The sequence below is a fragment of the Sturnus vulgaris genome, chromosome 7 (genome assembly GCF_052056855.1).
Source record: "Sturnus vulgaris isolate bStuVul1 chromosome 7, bStuVul1.hap1, whole genome shotgun sequence".
In the NCBI taxonomy this organism is placed as follows: domain Eukaryota; kingdom Metazoa; phylum Chordata; class Aves; order Passeriformes; family Sturnidae; genus Sturnus; species Sturnus vulgaris.
In genome coordinates this window covers 13183542-13192119 of record NC_142249.1, presented here as the reverse complement: position 1 = coordinate 13192119, position 8578 = coordinate 13183542, and positions in this window count along the sequence as shown.

Below are 8578 nucleotides of genomic sequence, written 5' to 3'. Positions count from 1 at the left end.
TGCTCTAACTACTCTTTTCCCAGTCTGTTCTACAGTAGGATATGTTGAACAAATTCCACTAATTCTTACAAAGGTAGGGTGGTGTGTGGTGTAACATCACACACCTAATGAATTCCTTCTATGCTCCTGAAATAGCCCAAAGCTTATGTTCTCTCATGACCCAGATATCATCTCCCATTATAAGCAGCCAGTCCTGCCAGTTCCTCCCTACCACAGTCACGTCAGTATCCAGCCACAGGCACATGACTCTGTCTTCAGTAATTCACCTGAACCTTCTGCAAACCAGTCTTTGTTTTGATAGCACCTGCCAGGCCTTAGTCTAAAGTTGGTGAAAGAGAAGGGATAAAAGCAAACATATAGCCTATCAACAACATACAGTTTATAGTGATTACAAATAAAGAATAATTGTTTTGTTATAAATAGTAATTTTCCCATCAGCCTCATAACACGAAGAATCCAAGTAAAAAAGACAGCATGAGAGGTCTGAGTGAATTCAAATCAGCTGTTAGGGTTTAAACAAGAATTCCAAGGTTCCCTATCGATGGGTGCCCTGTGAGCACCTTTTATCTGCAACTGGCCTCAGCAATTCACACCTATCTAACTGTCAGATCAAGTAAAGTGCCAGATCCTTCCACCCCTGGGTGCTAGCAGGGAGTCTCCTGGCAGCAGGTGATGCTCTCTCAGGGCTGGGAATCACCAGTCAGATGAGCTCATTTCCTGCACAGCTCACGTGAGGCTCTCTAGGGGTGAGCTGGAGGCCTGGTCTTTGCCCTGTGTGTCCAGGGAGGTGTGAGGGGGAGGCTTCTTGCTTTTCCTCCTGGGAAAAGATGCTCTGTTTTATGAAGCTGATGACTCTTCGGGAAATCTTTGTCATTACTGAAGAAAAGATGAAGTTTTAGCAGTTTAATAGTGACATCTCTAAAAAGTTAATGACATGGCTGTACAAGAACTAATTATGGAGAAGGCTGAGGAACCTACCCAAAGAAGGTAAGCACGGCTTTCAGAAGGGTTTCAGTAGAGGGCATAGACAAGGGAAGATGAACGACTGACATGGAGCTGAATGCAGAGGAAAACAGATTAGCTGTTAGCTTTCAGATCAGTGTTTACTTAATGAACATCAACCAAGTATGAAGTGTATATAAAACACCTTTTCTAAGTACAGAACAGTCTCTTGAAGCTTTCTTGTACCTATAAGATTCTTTGCTGCTTCGGTATGTCTTGGCAAAAGAGGAGGAAACAAACTAAACCTGAAGAGGAGGTCTGCTCTCCACCCCTGAGTGTAAGGAACTACAAAATAAAGTCTAGAAAACTGAAATCTTGACTCATAATAGCCTGAAGAATACAACTCGGGTAATTTTTCTTTGCTTCCCTCTTTGAAATGAATGTGCTTGCTTTTTTACCTCCTTTTTGAAGCTGCTTTCTTCTTGGCTCAAGGTTTTTCACAACTTGTAGCTGCAGGCTGTCAAACTTAGATGTGAACCACTGGTGAGTTGCTGCTTCTAGGCCAGTTGTGATCTAGTCAAGGTGGTGTAATTAGAACTGCAAAGAGAACAGTGATTGTGTGCTGTGTTCCACGTGTGAGGGGCAGGAAGAGCCCACCCTTCACATCTTTGTTCTGTACACAGGAGTAGGAGCTCTGTGAGGCTCTCTTGCTATGCTGTGAAAAAGAGTTGCCCCTCTCTTACAGGGGTGGTGAAATCAACGTGGGTTTTCAACACAGCATAAAATAGAGGCCTAGGAAAGGGGGAAAACAGATGCCAAGTGCCACAAACTCCTGAGAAAACTAGGGCAGACTAACTTTACCTGACAAGTGCTACAGAAATACTCTATTGCTGTTGGGATCTCTTTCTAATCATAGAGCAATACTTGGACTGATAAAGCAGCATGTAAGACCTGAGGCTGGGTGCCTTTATTACTTTTTAAAAATTTTACTTTATGCTTGTTCATACTCTATAAACATCTAATCCCTTAGATTTTCACACCAAACTACTACAGTAATCCATGCAAGCTATAATAATTTGGATATTTTGATACAACAGTGCGAGGACAAGGTGATGCAAGGACAAATGATTCTGGGGACAGGGGGTGTGGTGGGTGGTTTTGCATGATGTCACACACAGTGACATAACAGCAGGATGGGGGGCAATTTACTTGGCCACAGTACTTCTGTTTGGTTGGCTAAGAGATATTTTGAGCCTGGTAAAAGCAGTAGGCTATGAGGGACAAAAGCTCTTTCTACAGACCCCACTAAATTGAAGTGATTTATAGAAAAAAATGAAAACTTTTGTTCTTTTAAAGTATGATAAATGCCATTTAATTTTACTTAGTTGAAAAGGCCATGTGTGCACCTCACTCTTCAGAGCATTATAGCTGAGACTGAAAGGGTTACTTGGTGCATATGCTCAATTAATATCTTGTTTATTAATTAATATCCAGCTTTTGCACTTCAGTCTTAAAGAAAAAAGATGTGACAAAATAGCTCAGCTTGCTTTTAATGTAGAAACAAAACAGCATTGTTGGAAGTGGAACACAGAAGGGAAGTGTCAATGTCTCTTTACCCAGAGCAACTGTTTTCTTTTCTCTGAGTCTCATAGCAGGAGAAGCAGGAATCACTCCTAATTTATCCTCCCACAGAAATAATTCCAAGATAACAATTAATTTAGTTTTAAGCTAAGTACAATGTCTTGGTCACATCCTACTGTCACTTACCATCAGGACTGTTTGCAGCTTTCTTGCTCCCTTGCTCCCGTATCATCACTACGCATTCTGTGCTGTTTGAAGAAAGGTGGAAATCTTTCCACCACTGTTCCAAATTCTATGACATAGGTCACCATAAAGTAAAGCTTTACTTCCTGCTTGTTTTTCATTACCACCACAACGTGCCTCCCTCCTTATTAATTAGTAATTTTTTTAATAAAGTTTCATATGTTTTCAATCTTTGAAGCATTTTTTACCCATCTATTTTGTTTTAATGCCCCCTGGTGGTTCAGCCATTCTGCTATTTTCACACATTAAGCAAATCAATTATCCCAGATCCTAGAGATGCATCTTGACTCCCAAAGGCAGTATGAGCAGAACTGAAGATGATTTTGATGCAGAACTCTCTATGTGTTTGTCACTACACAAATAAGTAGAGAAAATAAATAAGCACTTCCCTCCAGATGATGTACCAAAGAGCTCAGGTTAAACAACCTTATCTTAGATTAATAAAAGCCAGGTTTCCCTTTTGAGGTGGAAAATGGGATGCTGGGAGGTACCTGTACTTTGTCACAGGTCAGTTTATTCTTGCTGACAGACAGCTCTGCCAGCACCGTTTGCACCTGCTGCTGGGCACACTGGGGAAAAAGTAGCAGAAGCCACCACCGTGTAGGAAAATCAAGCAAAAAGCAACCAAAAAAAAAAGAGTTCTCAGTATAATAAATGGCTTCAGGTAAAAAATTTCAGTTATATGAAACACTAAAACAGATTTAAAAAAATCAAAATGTCCAAATGGCATAAATTCCTCCAAGACCAGCTTATTTTTAGGAGCAGCTGCTCAAATTAGTACAATTGTCCAGATGGCCACAAGAAGGCCACTGTCCTAGAAGCACAGCCAACAGAAATGGAGAGATGAAAGAAACCTTTGACAACAGGGAACAGAGAAGCAAAAAATAAGTAGAAGAATAAGAAGGCATGGACAGAATTAAAATAACTTAGTAAAGAATACCAAAAAAAGTGTGACATTTTTAAATGTTCTGAATGCTCTATTGATTCATATTCTTTATCTTAGGGAATATGACAAAAGCGTTCTGTGTCAAGCAGAAAATAGATACCAGTATGTTACAGACTAACTACTGTAGAAACCAACCTTTGATTATCAAATGATACATATTCAAAAGATGTTTTAACTAATTTCTTTTAGCAGTGTGATTTTAGGACCTTATCAGCAGCTAAATGTTTCTTAGGATCTCAAATGTATGAAATTGGTTATCACATCCAGCACTGTAAAACCTAAATGGTAAAAGCATTGGTAGCACAGTATTACTAAGCTTTTACTCAGCTTTTCTGGAACCAGTCAAGTATCCTGATCTAGGTGACTGAGACTAGTGAGAAATAATGGAATGGGAACAAGTTAAAAACGGGAATGAAGTGCCAAGTGCAAATGAAGAGGGAAGTGATAAACCCCCCTCTTTTACTACCTGCCATGGTGGCCACTACAGAGCATTGCTCTGCTGGCTTCTCCTCAATTTATCATGGCATGTTCTCAGTTGGAGGGGACCCACAGGGATCATCGAGTCCAGCTCTAAGCCCTGCACAGGACACCCCAAGAATCCCACCCTGTGCCCCAGAGCAGAGAGTTCTTGAGCTCTGTCAGGCTTGGTGCTTTGACCATTTCCCTGGGTGAAGAACTTTTTCCTGATATCCAGCCTAAACCTCCCCAACACAGCTTCAGGCCACCCCCTCTGGTCCTGTCGCTGGTCACTAGAGAGCAGAGGTCAATGCCTGCCCCTCCTCTTCCCATCATGAGGAAGTTTTATCAGCAATGAGGTCTCCCCTCAGCCTCCTCCAGCTGAACAGAACAAGTGCCCTCAGCTGCTCCTCATACAGCTTCTCCTCAGGGCTCCTCGCCATGCTCATGCTGCTCCTTTGGATGCTCTCCAACAGCTTAATGCCTTTTTTTATACTGTGGTGCCCAACACTGGACACAGGAGTCAAAGTGAGGCCGCACCAGCACGGAGCAGAGTGGGACAATCCCCTCCCTGGACGGGCTGGCCATGCTTTGTTCCATCCCGGCCCTCTGCATCCCCTCCCGGGGCCAGCCCCTCATGAGGGAGCCCCGCGGGGCTGGTGAGGGGGGCATGGGCTGGCCCCGGAGCCCCTCGCGGGGCTGTGGAAATGAGCTTCGCCCCGGCTGCTGCTTAGATGGCGCTCGCAGTGCGGGTTTCACAGCAGAGCACTGAGCGCTTCCACTGCGGCGTGCGGAGGCTCCCACCTCCCGGGGAGCTGCGCCGCAGGAGCCTTCTGACCTTCAGGTTAGGGTTATTTTCACACAATTTGATTAATTTATTGCATATCGAATGATATGCAAGAGGGAATAGCTGGAAGCTGGAACTCAGTAAGTTTTGACTAAATACTAAGAAGAAAACTTGACTGAAGTGAGGCATGAGGTCCCGGCACAGGTTGCTCCCAGAGGCTGTGGATCACCCATCCCTGGAAGTGTCCAAGACCAGGCTGGATGGCGCTTTGAACAACCTGGGCGATGTCCCTGCCCGTGGCAGGGGATTGGAACGAGATGATCTTTAATGTCCCTTCCAAATCAACACATTTTATGTTCATTTTGGCCCTAAGCAAGCATAGTGTTTTATATTTGTAGCCACATGGCTTGCAGTCATTTAATGTAGATACACAGATCGGCAGTTGTACTGCGTTACCCTGTCTCACTGTGCATCTGAACTGTGGGGCTTTTAAAATTGTACCCTTTTGGTCCTGAATTTCTTCTTTATGCAGAGGAAAACTGATTTTATAGCCTTCTGTTTAGAACATACATTTAGAGCTGTGAAACTAGGAGGTCTTCTGTCTGAAGTAGGCAGCAAGCAATAATGCTACAACCGTTAAGCACTAGATGTTCTGGGCACTCAAGTAAAGGTGTTTAAGCTGTCTATCCTAGAGATTTAGAATCTCCTTTTCACTTTTGGCAGCCCTTATGGCCTCTGAGGGGCATCTGTGTGTGACTCAACTCCTCCCATGCATTGGACAGGGACCGTGAGCCACTAATTCCAGCTAGGATTTTGCTCAGGATCAGCATGCAGTGTGAACACCATCGAAGTACCTTTCAGGGACCCGTCACTTGGGCTCAGCTTTTCCTGACGCTTCTGATATGTTGAGGTAATACTATTGATATAATATATGCTTGGGGTGAACTGTTTTGTAGGGCATGTTGAGATGCTGTTATTAAATATATACCTGGAATGAAAAAATAGATTTCTAAAAAGAACTTGCAGTCTGTCTGTAGATGGCAGCAGAGAGGAATGATATTTATTAGGACCTCTAAATATGGTGACTGTGCGTTTTATAATTTGTGCAACTGCAGCTGTTGGCTCTCCATTAATGCTGAAATGTTTTGCATTTTACTGATGAATATAATTGTTTTGATTTAAGGATCTTTTGGCATGATGTTTATTTTGGAGGAAGAGTTGGAGCTTTTCTGAGCAGTGGGTGACTGCAGACAGGGCAGCACGGCATTTGATCAGGGCTGTGTATGTAATAAAAAGATCCTCTGCTGACGTAAGGATGTCATTGCTCCACTTGGGAATTTGCTCCAGAAAGCCTTTGCCTGGGGGATGTTGCTAGGAGGCTTGTGAAGAAATGTAGGATGTGAGGGAATATAAAAATCACTTGGGAGAAAGGAGATTAAAATGATAAATTAAGTAACCCCTAAGTTTCTCACCTAAGGAAGGGATGCATAAATAAAATTGTTTTTATTGTAAAGTTTCTCAATAACTGTTGGTTCTGTATTAGGCTGGTCATTAATGGGAGGATTTTGCTATAATGGCCATGTAAGGATGCCTGGTTTATGCAGTAGAATAGTGTGTGTGTATAGGAGGTGAGAACATAAAAGAGCAACTGATATGTGGGTCAAATAGAAATTGTATTTCAAAGATCCTTTAATGAGCTGGGGTTGTGTAACACTATTTGACAGAAAGGTGGCTAATTCTGACAGCACCTAATAATTTTTGAAACAAACAGATCAAATACTATGCTTAATTTACCATGCATTAGGACAACTGCTTGATTTGAGCTTTTTGTTCCCATTTGTTATTTTACTTTCAGAAGTTGGTGTATAGTCTGATAAGAGTTACTTTGTATAAAAAAGTAGGAGTGAAGCATGTACATCAAAATGTCTGTAACATGCTTTCCATGGGAAATTTTTAAGATGATTGTGATCAAATAAATGAATATTGAAAGTTGAAGTTAAACAATTAGCTGTTCTTTTCTGCTCCAAATATCCTGTCCAACAGTTTCACAGGAGTAGTCAACATAACCTAAAAATAGTATTTTATTTTTAATGTTATTTATATGGCAGTAGGAGATGGGGTGGGCAGGTGCATTATGATGACAGCCCACCTACTTTTTCTTCAAATCAATATCATTTCCTCTATACTTTGCCACTAGCATTTATGCCTGGTGGAATAATGTACGAAGTTGCAAGCTAAATTGGGATAGAAGAATAATTTGTAGTTAAGAACACAAGTGTACTTTCATTTTTTACACCTGTGCTTTGTGGTGTACACAGCACCTCACATATCTCAGTAAAGCTTTCATGTAAATTATATGTAAAAGTCAGAAAACTCATCGAATGTTTTTAGTATTACTGCAAAGTTAGGTTTGGGGTTTTTTTTGGTGTTGTCTCCAATTAGCTTTTTAGTCTGATTTCAAATTTTTCAGGGAATGGGACTTTCTTTGGGAAATCTTTCCCTGTTCCAGTAGAGCTCACTGCTTAAAGGTGCTTCTGCCCTCTCCTTTCTTGTCATGATATTTCTTTTAGCTATAGCTTTTTTTTCTGTTCTGACAATGTCTTTTCATTTCTGCTAAGATTTGCCATGTGTTTGGAGATAATTAAGTGCAACAACTGTCATTAGTTAACAAAGTTTTATTCCAGCATAGGTAAAATACTTTCCTTGCATTGATCTTCTTTGAATTCCTTCTGCTGTTTTGAGGTGCAACTGAAGTCTTTGTTCAAGGAGGAGTCTGAGCTGCCAGCACTGGGGCAGTGCTTGCCTTTAGAATCCTTTTCATCTCACTCAATTATTTGTTTATGCAAAAACACTTTGGTGTGAAGGTAAATCAGAGAACAAACTCTATTACAAATATCTCTGTTTTGGTTTCCTTGGGGGGGCGTGAAAGAATGCTGCAGCAGTTGGTGGATCTTGCAAGTTTGAATTGAAGGATAAATTAAATCTGCTAAATTGGATCAGTTTGCCCATCCAGGTTAGCACTCTGCAAAGGGAGGGGTAAGAGGCTCAACTATTCTGTCACTGCTGTAGCTCTGTTTTCTCTGAGCATTGCTTTGATTAGTTTGCTTTGATTAGTTTATCCTATTCTTCCACAATGTTTTTTTTTATTGCATCAGATGCAAGTTTTGGAAATTGTGAGCTGAAAGTTTTTTCTTCAGAACCCTTGGGGTGATTTTTACTTATCCTATCTGCTCTGTTTTATCATTAATGAGACTACTGACTTCTGAGTTTGCTTGGCCCATGTTGCTGGACTCCAACATACTTTAATTTGATTTAATTCTTGTGAAAGCACCTATGTGAATTTTTTATTTATTCTCATCACTTGCAAACTGAGATGGGTACCAACATAAATGTGCCAAAAGAACTATTCCTCGATCTGCCCTTAAAACTCTTCTACTTTGTCACACCTGCAAAACTTGTTGAGAATTCAGACTCTCAATATATTTCAACCCCTGTGATGGTTTATTGGCAGTAAGTCTGCACTTTGTGCTGCCCAGTTTGTTTGCATCTGCCTATTCTCTGCAGCAAGGTGTCAGATCTCTGGGAAAGCTGCAGACCAGCTTCTGAGTAGTGTCATGAAAAGA